Here is a 14,814-nt window from a genome sequence, read left to right as displayed (position 1 = left end):
CCGCCTGACAATGTGCCTCACCTCCTCGCGCTCGAGGAGCACGTTCTTCTTTGAGAAGATTCCCCTATGCAGAGTACAAGAAGGCAGCACTATGTCTTCCTCGGAGGGGTTGTCAATGATAAGAGGAAGAAGCTCCGTGGTCCCTTCATTCTTCTGCTTTTTTCCAACTGGAGAACCACGCGAAGTCGTCCCAACCGACGAAGGAGAGCCACTGTCGGGCACACCCGCGGCAGCCGCCTTGACCTCCTCAACCCGCGATCGTTTCACGGACACTTTGATGGCCCCCTTGTTCTTGGCCCGCATCTTCGTGACTTTGTCGTGCAAGTCGGCCATTTTTCCTGCAAAATAAAGAGTTAGAACCAAAAAGGTATAGTTTAAACAAATAATAGCTAGCTCACCTAACAAAATCATGGCGTCCCCGTAACTGCCGCACTCGAGGACAGCTTTGGTGTTGATATGTCGGGGCTCCACCATGGGACTTCCATCTTCCTCGAATAGGGGATCCCCGTTGGGATATGTACACATCGCCGGTCTAAACCCGTCCACATAGGAAGCGAGCCGCTGATACCCCCCAGTATCACGCTCATTGAGGTCCTCGTCACGGAATATGAAATAATCGGTCCCGCGCTCGAAGTGGTCAGGCTGCCACTCCAACGGGAACCGGGCAGACGGACCCACCTTCCTCACCCCATCCTCGATATACTCGCGCTCCTCGAACAAATGGTTCTCGGCATCGGGGGTCAGCGGCTTAACCAGAAAGTATCGACTCTTGAAATGCTTAATAGAGTCCTGGTAAATGGCGAACAGCTTCTTCGGCTGCTTAAATGACACCCAACTCCACTTGCCGTCCGGATCATGCAACCTCTGCAAGTGAAACACTCTGAAGAAAAGAGGCAGGGTCGGTTCCACCTCCAAGTACCCACATACGATTTCAAAGGCTCTTAAGAACGCTAAAGCGTTGGGATGAAGCTGAGACGGGCACAAGCGCAGCCAACTGAAGACACTCCGTTGCAAAAGAGTGAAGGGAAGACGGAGACCAGCCTCCTTAAAGACAAACTCGTACATTGCGAAACGAGGACCAGAGAATTTCGAGCAGATCCTCTGGTGAGATTTAGGCACAAAGGCGCCCCAAGAAGGCTCCTCGTCCGGCTCAAGATCCTCGATCACGTTAAAAGCTTCCCTAGGATGCGTCGTGAAGCGCGACGCGATCAGCCTCGGAGCAACGGCCACCCATTCTTCAAGCGCCCGAGGGGAAGTCTCGATGACGGGAATATCCTCTTGCGAGCCAACGGCCTCATCCCCATCTGAAATGTCGAAGACGACATCATCCTTGTTCTCGTCGGCCATTTACCTGAAAAGCAGAGGAAACCGTGAATTCGACTGGTCAAATCCACCCTTCCACCGCAAGTCAAGTGAAAGGGCGAGGAAAAAGGACGAAGAAAATTCCCCCAATCGTCAAATAGCCGACGAGCTAAAGTACCCTCAGCATGGACATCGCACCCAGCGAAGGTCGGCAAACTCATGCCCTCACCAAGACATGCAACCCCCACTGCTCGTGGCCTTCATACTACTCCTTAGTGATCCTAAAAGCTGGGCGTCTCACTCAAACGTTCTAGCTCCGTTCACTCAAATCTCACTCGGCAAACGCATGGGAGAAACGATTATCTTCTAGGTTTTCTCGGCTAATTAATAAACCTTACTCGTCACACTCATCGATCATGCTCGCCTCACTCAAAACTAATGCATAAAACTTAAATAAAGACATGAAGGAGACGAGGAACTTACTTGAAGAAAGCGAAGAAGATATGAACGGGGCGAGGAGAAGAGCAGTGAGCGATTCTTGAAGGCTTGGAAAATGCTAAGTACCAAATGAGTGACCTCCTCACTCCTTATATAGAGAAGGAAGGCCGAAGGGTGTCATGATGGCCTAGGCAGCCTAGGAGACGCCATCATTGCCTACACCCCAAAGACGGCTCCCTCCGCGAAAAGCTGCCACGCGTCCCAAAGATCTTGAGAACTCCAAAAGACGCCGTTTACTCTCATCCCTAAACGGCGCAGTAATGATTACAGCCTATACAGCTGACACTTGTTAATCACGCTGACGAGTGACGACCAATAAGGATTAAAAACCGAGGGCAACGGCTGACCAAAGCCCTCGAGGAACCCAGGACTTAGAATCGTTGCCCATGCTCGGCTAAAACCTCCTCGTTAAAGTCATCACCCTTATAAGGCTAATGACTTGGGGGGCTCCTGTTCTGGTCTGGGCCGAGCAGGCCCAACACTTGTTACCAGCCGAGCAGGCCCATTTCCCTTGGGCCCAATTACTGGACAATAGATAGGGGCTGCCCTTCGCGAAGACTCTGGCCGAGCAGGCCCAAACCTTTGGGCCCACTTGCTGGATAACCGTCAAGGAGTTATCCACGCACGAAGACCACGCGTCACGCAGCGAGGGATCCGGTCAACCACCTCCGAACCCTACGCTATGATCATCCGGAACGTGAGTCTCCTGCTGACTCAGCCCTAGCATGGGACGTTCTGGCAGTTCCCTAGCACGTGGGCCTCCAGTTGGATTTGGCCCAATTAGGGAACCTTGGCCCAGCGCTGGGGGCTATAAATACCCTCTTTCACTAGAGGGTCAGGTATTCCATTCTTCACTCTAAACCTCTTTTTCTGATAGCTACTGACTTAAGCATCGGAGGACCTTGCAGGTACCCCCCCCCCATCTTGCTCTTCAAGCCAGATATTGTGCCTTGACGATTCTCCTGATCAGGTACGATCAAATTTAATTAATAATATATTTTTATTTATTTATAAATAAATTTGTTTTAATTAATTTATTACTTATATCCCATAAAAATATAATATTTATTAATAAAACAATTATCAATCTAAAATTCAATTTTTTTTCCTGATTAAAGTCTCATTAACTCAAGACCCTATCTCACCCACCTTCTCTTTCTTTTTTTTTCCTAATTACAAATAGGATAATGTCTCTAAAAAGAATCTATGAGGAATGACCCCTAGGCCATCCCAGAAATAAATGAAAATACACGATTTAACCTTGTTGGCCAAGTGACACCGAAAACACTGGAAGGGTAAAAATTTTGGTCTTTAAAATAGTTATATTAAATTTGATAAATAAACAAAAATAAGAAGATGGAGAAAAAGAGAGATGTGCAACAAAAATAAAATAAACAGCAAAAAAACAAAAACAAAAAAAATACCAAAAAATAGAGAGAATACATTTAAAATTTATATACCTTAGGCCTAACAAATTTGTGACAAATAGCTTTTGTGACAATCATTAATACCATTAGCATAAGTGTCTTATACCCGGAGTAATAATATAAATCATACAATCATATTTCACTTTTACATTAATTTTCCTCTCCTGAAGTTAAAGAGAGAAACACCCCATCTTTTTTCCTTTCTTTTTTTTTTGTTTCCCCTTTTAGTACAATTTTTTTCACTAAAACCCCCCACATTTTCTTGTTCTCTCCCACACATAAAAGAAAACCCTAAAAACCAAATGTCGTAGTCCTCAGCCAACTCAAACACAATCATCTTCTCCAACTCCAACAGTAATTAAATGTTCCATCACTTTCAATTAATATTTTAACTTTTATGTTATCTCATTCACCTAACTAAGATAAAAACTATATATTAACCGAGATAAAAGTTCATCAAATTTTGCAAGTAGAGTTTAAAACATGCAAACTAAGCCTAACAGCAATTTATTAGTTAGTTTATGGAGTCACGTGACTCCATAAGATCAATGTTTTATGCTTCAACATTATTTAAAAGATCAATGTGCGGACAAGCACATACAACCCTATGAAAACTGTTGAGACTACTGTGAAGTTAGCAAAATACTGCACTGCCAGCTTCCAATCTGACTGTGGCTCTGCTTGTAAAGATGCCAATGCTTGCTCCTTACTTGAACTAAGTTCTATTAGATCAACAGGTTTGACATCCTGGGATAATAAACTGGCATACTGTTAAAAACTCTCCTTCATACCTTGCCGAGCTACATTCTCTATCATTCCTTTCATCATGGTGCTATGTATGAAATTCATTCGCCATGATATAACCAGATGTGAACACTGTTCTCCTGAGGGCAACTAGGTCCAAGTGTGATGGTTTAGAGTTATTCTACCTGAAAGGTGCTCCCATACACAACATCAGGAGTGCTGAAAACGACGAAAACCGCAATGCTCTTCCCATCATCTTTTAAATATGTCTGCAGCATATCGTAGGTCTGCAGCTCTGGCTAGATCATACCGCCTCTCAGCCTCTTGTAGTGCGAATAGGAGCTCTTCACATTTCTGCTTCAGCCTTCGAATCTCATCAATTCTCTCTTTTTCTTTGCTATACTTCATCTTTAGAGGTTGAAGCTTGTCTCTTAAGTCGTTAAGTTCTCTCCGCACCTGCAAGTAACATCAACAGTTAGAACCGTTTAGATACAATAAATACACAAAACAGAATAAAAATTGTCCGGTACTACAAAAAACACATACTTTGCACCATTGTCCAACACTGAGGTTAAATGAATAAAGTTTGATTAACTAAGTTATTTATCAGTCATTGAATAAATATATGGTTTCATTCAGCAACTGGTTTTTCCTTTATAAACGAGACAACGCCATTCTGTGGATCTAGCAAATGGTGATTCGAATCTTCCTCTTCACTATCATCGGACGCAGAATGGTCTTCAGATTCTGTTTCCTCTTAATCTGCAATAACACATGTTAGCCAAAAGTGTTTCTTTCCAATGCCACTAATACTAGATTTTTTGTTCTGACACAACCAATAAATCAATCTGAAAGATAGAAGATTGTAAGACAATCTTTTGATTTATAGTTATCTTCATTCATGTCTTACCAGAATATAGTTTCATGTCAGTTTCCTATTGGTATAGACTCAGATCGATTTATCCGTGCACTCGGCTCTTCTGATGATCAAGGTCCCATCAAAGACTTACAAGAAAGAGTTAAAGGCATAAAGGTATTCCTTTTACTTTGCATTAACTGCTTTTGTGGTTAGTAATCTTATTGTATTCAGTGCATGGTTGTCCTATGAATTTCGAAGTTAATTCAGATTTTTAATGTTATTTTATCCTATTACAAATTATAGAATAGAGTCACGACAATTTTGGAAAACATAAAAACTATTAAGGATTATAAATGGGAAAGTAGGTGATGTTGTCCACCGGAGTAAGTTGGTTCCATTTGAATTAAATTAGATTGACAGAAAGGAAAGCAAGAAAAACAAAGACATCAAGACCAAGACGACTGTTGCTTGATCATCCTGTAATCTACTGTCTAATAAAATATGGGAAAATGCAACATGACCTTATGTTCTTTCATCCATACACCACACAATTAATGCACTATGCCATAGTTACTTATCACTATTTGGTTATGGGGCTTCTGCTTTCAACTTATATTTCACTTGATAGAGCCAGTTTAACTTGTTTTGGAGAATATTTGCTGCATGTGCATATTTGTGATGTTTGCCTGTTATGGACTAGTTGCTTGTTGTGTCTTTCTCATATTAATATAACCAAAAAAATCCAGCCTTATCCCACTGCACGAGATTAACTACATGCATCAAATTATTCCTTTGTTTTTCTATCAAAAACCATATTTTCCAACTATTTAGACCATGGTCTTCTCTAGTGGAAGTTACTAGTATCATTTTATCCCTACCACTTTTAATCAGATGATATTCTGTTTCATCCGCTTTTCTGACCGGAGCGTATGCCTGTTGGTCTTCTCCTCATTAGAGTTTTCACAGCTCCACACTTGCATTTGACAAATATAAAGAGTTATCGACTTTTTTATTTTAATATTTTTTTATCTAGTTTCACATTGCACTCTTTCAATAAAATAGGACATTACTACAGAAGTGACTTTGTTATAAGGATGTTTTCACTACAGAAGTTGTATTTGTGTTTTTTCTTCTGCCCCAAGTCAAATGCTACTTTAATTGGTTCTATCATCTGACCTCACCTAATCATTTTTCTGGCTTGACAGGTAATGTTAGGTGTTGATCGCCTTGATATGATTAAAGGAATTCCTCAAAAACTTCTAAAGTAGTGTGTATAGGCTGATATTTGATTGTATTTTCAAGTTGATGTATAAAGATATTCCTTCTTGATTTTTTGTTGAATACATGCTTTCCTAAAAGCTTTAGCTATTAGGTAGGGGCAAGGATCAAAATTCAAGTTGTTTTCGGCTTGTTTTCTTTCGATAAACTCTATTTCTCACTTTACTCTTTATAGTGAATTGATGTGTTTAGAGGAGCCTTATCGTAAATATAAAACATATAGACAAAGAGAGTCCTTACCAACACGGGCCCTAATTTAAGTCAACAAAATAAACATAAGCCCCTAATTTGATCCTAAGATTTTCATAACAGCTACTTCTGATATAAAATCAGTTCAAATTAACTTTCTACTGAGAACAAATTGATGTCATTCAAAACAAACAACCAAATAAACAAACCAGTTAAGCAAACCAAGCAATTTATTTTATACTAATACATGCTAAGACTGGTTGGGACTTTTCGTCAAACACCTTGTGTGTAAGATGAAAAACTCTTCACTTTGAAAGCATTCCATAGCAAAAACTGAGCAACTATCATCAGTGATAACACAACTACGGTTAAGCGACCAAGATTTGAACAAAAGAGAAGAAGAGAAAATCAAAAATGCGGAATACTTGTCTCACCGGATTTGTCGAAAACGCGAGAACAACCTTGAAACTCCACCGCGACCTCCACGATTACCTCATAGCTCCGCCGCACCTCTCAATCTCGACTTCCGCGGCTCCACAAACTGAACGTGCCGTCGGAAACGTCCCCAGCCGGAATCCCGTCACCCCGTCATCCATATTTTTCGCCGGCAATTCCTTATCATTCATTGGGAGTGAATCATTCTTTGGAGTGAATCAATTGATTGATTATTTGGTAGCATTGTTTCATGATGAGAGAGAATGACTTTTATTAATAAGTGTTTTTTAGAATGAAAAAGCACTTCTCATAAGTGCTTATGGAGGGAAGAAGACATTTTCAGAAGTTAACACGGTGAGATATAGTATAAGAGTCTAAACCCATAAACAATATAAACACTATGTAGAAATATATTATAATTTATTTATATATAACATTTGTTTCTAAAAAAAAAAACTAATGTAACTTATTAATAATAATAATAATAACCAAAAAAATGGTACATACTTTTTAAATAAAGTATAAACAATTATATGTGTAATTTATACAAATAATTGTCTATTAAATTGAAATTAACTATAATTTTATTATATATATATATATATATATTAGAATTTTTAACCAAAATATATTTAATTTTTTTAATTGATACCCTCGAAGATTTTTTTTTTAAAAGGGTGCTTTCGGAGATGCATCTACGGAAGCTGGAGCATAAAAGAAATTTTGCGTGGTGTCTAAAAAATATATGGGATGCATTGAGAAATCGTCAACCATGTTTGGGGGTGTTTTTCACGTAGTCTTCATTCCATATGACGCCACCTACTTTTTAAAAAAATTCAGTTACCTGCGGTAAAATATTTTAATGTCCAATTTGCAGGTAAATTCGCAAGTAAATCCGTATGAAACAGTAAATCCACATATTATTGAAATTTAAAAAAAAAAAAATAGGAGGCGCAATATAGAATGGCCAAACGTGGTTATTGAGATAATAAATTTAAAATATAAATTATTTATGTAATTTAAAAAAAAAAATTGGATGTTATAAAAAAATCTTCGATATACCCATTCTTAAAAATTTTAATACCTTTTATTAATTTTATTTTTCAAATTTTTTATACCTTTTATTTAATTAAAAAATTAAGATGAAAATTTAGAAATAACACAATTCACATTAAAACATTAATTAATATAATAATATTAACCATTAAATATAATAATTAATTTTTAAAAAAAATTAGACAAAAATTACTATTATTTTAAGAAAATAGTTAAATTTGCAGCAAAATCCGCAGGAAACTTTCCTGCGGAACTACCTGCGAATTTTGTATAATAGTTTTGTTTTGGTAAAGTAGATATCCGCAGCAAAATTCGCAGGAATATTTCCTGCGGAGTTACCTGCGGATTTGCTTTATTGTTTCGTTTTATGTTTGAAATTGTATAAACCGCAGAAAAATTCGCAAGTATTCCTGCAGAATTTTCTGCCAATTTTAGATCTGCAGGAAAATTTAGTTTATTTAAGAAAGTCCCAGGAAAATCCGCAGGTAATACGTGTATTTCTAGTAGTGCACGACCAAATTTAGTAAATTGAAGTGGAATAACTAAAATAAAAAGTAATTAAGACTTGAACATTTATCTTACTACACTATTATATTTTTGTAGTGACTTTTTAGTTTTCCATAAATATGAATTGATAGACTTTATTAAAGTAACACAAAAACTATTTTCAACACATATATGAAAAATATTCTAATAGACAATAAGGTTGCAAAGTAAATACATATGCCTAAATTGAAGGCCACGGTGCTATCTTCCAAACTAAGAGAGAAGAAGATAGTTTACATAATATTATTTATACCTTATTTATACTATAGTCCATAAAATTTGAAAAAATAACTAATACAAACAAACTATAAGATGTCAATAGCATAACTAAGGGAATCTTATAGGATCTGATCATAATTTCATATGTGAAGTCATTCAAACACACATACACATTTGCAAAATACACACAGGTATTAAAGTAGAGGGGCAACCACTACAATCATCATCACGGTAACATTCAACTTCCACCACTATAGTAGAAAAAGAAAATAAAAGTTAATATTGTTAAAATAGGATAAAATATTATGTAAGATGTAAAGAAGAAAATTTGAAAGAAAAAAAATGCTTACCGCTTGTAGTGACAAAAAATAGAGAAAAAATAATAATCATAACAAGAACAAAATTAACAATTTTAACCATATTTTCTACGGTCAGCGTATAACAAATAGGATATTACTATTGTATTACTCTAAGATTGAAAATTTAATACTTCACTTACAAGTTGTTTTTAACACTTATTGAGTTTTTTTTTACACGTAGTACTTATAAATTTGTAAAAATAAATATCTTAGATTTTTATAATTCAATAATGTCTCTTAAATATATTAAAGTGTTGTATTTTCCACCTTTTAGGTATTTAGAAAGGAGGTGATTATAAATATGTCAATTTTAAATTATTTTGTAATCTTTAATTAATAAACTTTGACCTTTTGGGCTACTTTGCTAGGAGTTCGCAAAAAAAATTTATCAATAAAAAATTTATCATCATTTATTTTTTCCAAATTTTGATCATTTTATAATTTTTATAAAGTGAAATTAACAAAACGTTAATAATAGGGTTTATTACAAATGTCCCTATTAATCAATATGTGAGAGTTAATGGTACCATCCTGAAACATAAAAAATTTAACAAAAAATAAAGGAAAATAAGGAGACAATAAGCCACATGCAACCAAGGACGAAATTATGAATTCTAATTTAGTCCATACACAATGGATACGTGCAAAAAAAAATACTTATAACGGATAAGGTAAAATTCCACAAAATGGATATGGACACAGATAAATATCCATTAAAAAAGTGAGTATGCGAACACGGGTATATTACTACTCACTGTGCTTCATATCCGTACTACATATTTATATAATATCATTAATATTATTATATAAAAATGCATGTTTATTAAGTTTTAAAAAATTATATCACTATTAAATAATTACATATTTTAATAAAAATATTTATATATTAACTCAACAATAACATCCATAATTTTTTAAGGGTTAAATATATTAAGCCCTCTGCCATTATAGCGAGTTTTGGTTAAAGCCCCCTGAAGTTTTTTTATTTTATTAAATGCCCCTTATAAAATCCAAAATCTAGATTTACCAAACCCTTTTACCATATTTGCTGACTAGGTTTTGACTTGCTGGATGATGTGGCAATAATATTAACCCAATATCATATTCAAAGTCTTTATTATGCTATTGCAACATCACACAATAGTGTTGTTTCTTCTTTTGTAAATCACTGATTCAAACCACTCTTGAAACTTAAACTTTGAAAGGCCATGGCTAATCCTTCAAATCCTCGTCTTGAACCTTAGCACTTCCCAAAACAATAGCCATAGAACTATTCCCCCATTCAACAGAAGCATAATACTTCAAGAAAAACGTCAGAGTCAAAACAACCCACTCCAAGAAAAAGATCAAAATAGCAAGTCCACCAGCCAGCTTCAGAATCACAGAACCATCTTCTTCTCTAACATAAGACTTCAGCTCCCCAAGAAAAATCACCAGTCCTAGTAAAAACAAGAACTGGAACCGAACCCTGAAAAATAGTAGTCAAAATAGTGGCCACCATGTGAGCAGAGTACCAACGGTTAGCACCAACAGCCGCACAACCAGAAATAGCACCAGCAATGGTGAAGATATGGAGAAGGATCAAGAAGAAGCCGCAAACATAAGGGATTAAGCGGAGTGAGAGTGTGAGGAATATGCATCTTGAGGCAGCACCCAACAAGACGTAGTTGCAAAAAAGGAAGAGCTTGTGGATGTTGAAGTGTCGTGGTGTTATTGTGGCTGGGTGATTGTTCATTGAGAGACCCATTTGGGTTTGGAACAGAAAGATTGAAACTTTGATGGATTGTCGTCAATAACCGTATTTGTTATGTTGTTCTTTCCTGAAACCAAAGGTATTCCCAATGAAGAGATGACATATACGTGGAAGAAGCATTGGTTCTGGAAATTGAAGCTCTCCGGTGCAATCTCCGGCCGCCGCGCCGTTCACGAGTGAGAGGGAGAAGACGCAAGCTGAATAGCCAAAACTCAATAAAACCTAATCCCTCTTTTATTTTGATTTTCATTTAATTATAATTGACTGGTATTAAGTGTGTTAATTTTGGCAATTATGCAGTCATCTATCCTTTTTCCCACATCATCAATAAGTCAAAACATAGTCAGCAAATGTGATAAAAGGGTTTGGTAAATACAGGTTTTGAGTTTTATAAGGGGCATTTAATAAAAAAATACTTCAGGGGGCGTAAACCAAAACTCGCTATAATAGCAGGGGGCTTATTATATTTAACCTTTTTTTAATATTGTTAAAAACACTTAAAATTATATGATATTTTATTATTAATTAATCTAACTACAAATACGGGTAAGGATATTGAAATACTTATAAGATACGTGTATGTATATGAACATTGAAACCCATGCGAATATGGACTCGGATATGGGAATTTTTTCAAACCGCGGGTATAAGACGGATACTATAGTACCCTGTCCAAACCCTATCCATTGTCATACCTAGAAGGAACCAGAAAATTTAGAATGTGTGGGAATGATATACAAGTAAATTTAATATATATTTAGATTAAATAACTTTTTCTGTAAATTTAGTATACAAGTTTTACTGTAATTTTTTATTTAAAAATAAATATAATAACATATATTAAATATCAATTAATTTAAAAAATATTAAAATAATATTACTACTTTAATTTTTTATTGAAAAAATATAAATATTATATATATATATATATATATATATATATATATATATATATATATTAATATTCATAGCTTATTAACCTATAGATATATTTTAATATTCATAGTCTATTAAAATATAGATATAACTATTTCAACAAAATCAGTCCAATTTAACTAAATAAAAAAAAACAGTCAGATTACATTGTGTTAAAAATATATCTAATTGGATGTTATGCAGTAATATATTCAAAATTTTACTTTGTTGGCCAAGTGACACCAAAACACTAGGGGGGAGGAGAATTGTGTTATTTGAAATTCAAAATTAGTTTATATATATTTTTTATTTTTTTAATAATGATAATAGGAAAAAAAAAAGAGTGGTACAAAGAGGAGAGGGGGACTATATCGAAACCCTCACAAAACTATTAAAATCTAAAGAAAGTCAAACCTAGCCTATTTTTTTTTTATAAAATCTGCCCTCAGAAACGGAAGAATCGAGTCAAAACTAATAAAATTAGTCACCGTAAGACCTAAGTTAGCAAGAGAATCGGCACAACTATTCCCTTCTCTGTAGATATGCGAAGCCACAATAGAAAAATCAGTAGTTATATTTACACAATTTATCCATCTAGTCCTGACTTGCCAAGGCACATTGAAGGGAGGCTTAAAGGCTTGATCCATCGTAATAAAACCAGTTTCTAACCAAATATGCCGCCAACCTTTTTCATTGACGAACTGAATTGTCGACGTAGCACTTGAGAGTTCGGCGATGAGAGAATTCAAATTACTCAAGAACATAGCGAAAGCTCCAATAAACCAACCGTCGAAGTCTCTGGCAATGCCACCACAAGCATATGTCTTTAAAGTATTTATATTAAATTGGATAGATAAACAAAAATAAGAGATAAGAAAGAGAAATGCTGTAAAGAAGATGGAGAAAAGAGAGAGAGAGAGAGAGATGCACAACAAAAATAAAATAAATAACAATAAAAAAATATAAAGAATACATAAGAGATTTATACACGCTAGGTCTAACCAATTTGTATACACATTAGGCCTAACCAATTTGCACTACAAGAAAATAACTATATAAAAACGATAGATTTTAGTGACAAATGGCTTTTGTGACAATTTTTTTCTATTTTTTAAAATTAATGGTTTATAAGTACCATCAACTTGTTTACAAAGAAAATACTATATTTACTGCTGTCAAGAATCGAACCACAGACCAACGACCTACACCCGCACAGTCAGCAATATAAATCATACAGTTATATTTAACTTTGACATTAATTTTCTCTTTTCTCAAGTTAAAGAGAGAAGCACCCCATTTTTCCCCTACTTTTTGTTTCCCTTTTACATTTTTTTTTCAATAAAACCCCCCACATTTTCTTGTTCTCTCCCACGCATAGAAAAAAAAACTCTAAAAACCAAATATCTTAGGATTTTTTCTTGGCAAAATACCCATTTTCGTCCCTTAACTTTACCTCGGGGTCCATTTTGGTCCCTTAATTTTTAAAAAGTTCAAATAGATCAAGTTCAAATAGATCCCTTATCTATTAAAAAGGTGGCACGTTAGTCCTTTTCGTCAATTTGATGGAAACGGACGTTTGACCGTGCATGTGTGGCGCCTGACGTGGCATTGGTTTGTAATGGCAGGTTGCGTGACATATGTTATCATCAAAGTTCATAAAATTCTAAAAATTATTCAAAATTTTTGCACTCACCAAGGTTTGAACTCAAGACACCTTACTTAATATAATAATAGGTGTACAGCTAAGCTATGCTAATTTTTGTTGATTTTTTTTCCTTCTGAAGTTACTTATTAACTACAACCATTTTATTATTATTATTATTACTATTATTATTATTATTATTATTATTATTATTATTATTATTATTATTATTATTAGTATTATTAATATTACTATTAGTATTATTATTACTATTAGTATTTGTAGTATTATTATTATTATTATTATTATTATTATTATTATTATTATTATTATTATTATTATTATTATTATTATTATTATTATTATTATTATTATTATTAGTATGGTTAAATCTAGAATGAACCATCAATTAAGTGTACATTTGTGGACCACTTTTTTAAACCATCCGATTTTTTTTAAAAGTTGAGATGAATTAAAAATAAATTGAGAACACGTGTATTTTTTTTACACAATCCCTTACCTTATCTTCTCTCATAGCTGAGTAATTTTATTAAAAAAAAAACTGACATAGCTGTTGAGCCATTTACTAATGGTTTTATTAGTGGTTTTATATTAGAGTTATCAATTGCTTTTTATCACTAATTCTAAATCTAATTTAGTTAGTTCACAGTTAATCATACATTGCCGGAATGGAAATTATTTTATCAGCCACTATTAGTATTATTAATATTATTATTATTATTATTATTATTATTATTATTGTTATTATCTCTATTATTATTATTATTACTATTACTATTACTATTACTATTACTATTACTATTATTATTATTATTATTATTATTATTATTATTATTATTAATATTACTATTATTATTAATATTAGTATTATTAATATTATTATTATTACTATTATTATTATTATTAGTATTATTATTACTATCTCTATTATTATTATTAATATTAGTACTATTAGTATCATTACTATTATTGTTAGTAATATTATTTTATTATTATTATTATTATTACTACTATTATTATTATTACTATTACTATTACTATTATTATTATTATTATTATTATTATTATTATTATTATTATTATTATTATTATTATTATTAATAATAATAATAATAATGTAGAAGCAAAAGAAATCAAGCAATAGTTAATAAGTAGTTTCTGAAAGAAAAGAAAGTAACCAAAATGAATGTAGCCTAGTGGTACACCCATTTATACCATAATTAAGGTGTCTTCAGTTCAAACCTTGGTGAGGACAAAGTTTTGCCACACATGCACAGTCAACTTTTTAAAAAATTAAGGGACCAAAATGGACCCCAAGGGACGAAAAAGGGTATTTTGCCTTTTTTCTTTACCCACCTCACTATGGGGGTCACCCCCAGCGAAATTCCCAACTTACCCCTGCTTCGGAGATTCATCTCCGAAGTTTTTTTTAAATTTTTTTTTTATATTTCGGAAATGCATTTCCGAAATGCATCAAAATTCATTTATTTTTTACAATCAGGTAAGAAATATGGACACATGTGCCTACGTAAGCCTTCTAAGACGGTTACCTTCTAATAAATGTGGTAACA

General features: G+C 34.0%; 1 long non-coding RNA gene and 1 pseudogene across 1 annotated transcript; both read right to left on the bottom strand.

The window, feature by feature from the left end:
• Window positions 1-8,438: 8,438 nt before the first annotated feature.
• LOC131611834 (uncharacterized) lies at window positions 8,439-9,083 on the bottom strand. Its single transcript, XR_009287177.1, has 2 exons — window positions 8,904-9,083; window positions 8,439-8,804 (listed from the first exon to the last, which is right to left on the bottom strand). It is a non-coding gene; the product is annotated as an uncharacterized LOC131611834 (long non-coding RNA).
• Window positions 9,084-10,035: 952 nt separating this feature from the next.
• On the bottom strand, window positions 10,036-10,690 carry LOC131611833 (uncharacterized; annotated as a pseudogene).
• Between the last annotated feature and the right edge of the window lie 4,124 nt (window positions 10,691-14,814).

This window comes from Vicia villosa, linkage group LG6 (genome assembly GCF_029867415.1).
Source record: "Vicia villosa cultivar HV-30 ecotype Madison, WI linkage group LG6, Vvil1.0, whole genome shotgun sequence".
In the NCBI taxonomy this organism is placed as follows: domain Eukaryota; kingdom Viridiplantae; phylum Streptophyta; class Magnoliopsida; order Fabales; family Fabaceae; genus Vicia; species Vicia villosa.
This window is presented reverse-complemented; position numbering and strand designations above follow the sequence as displayed.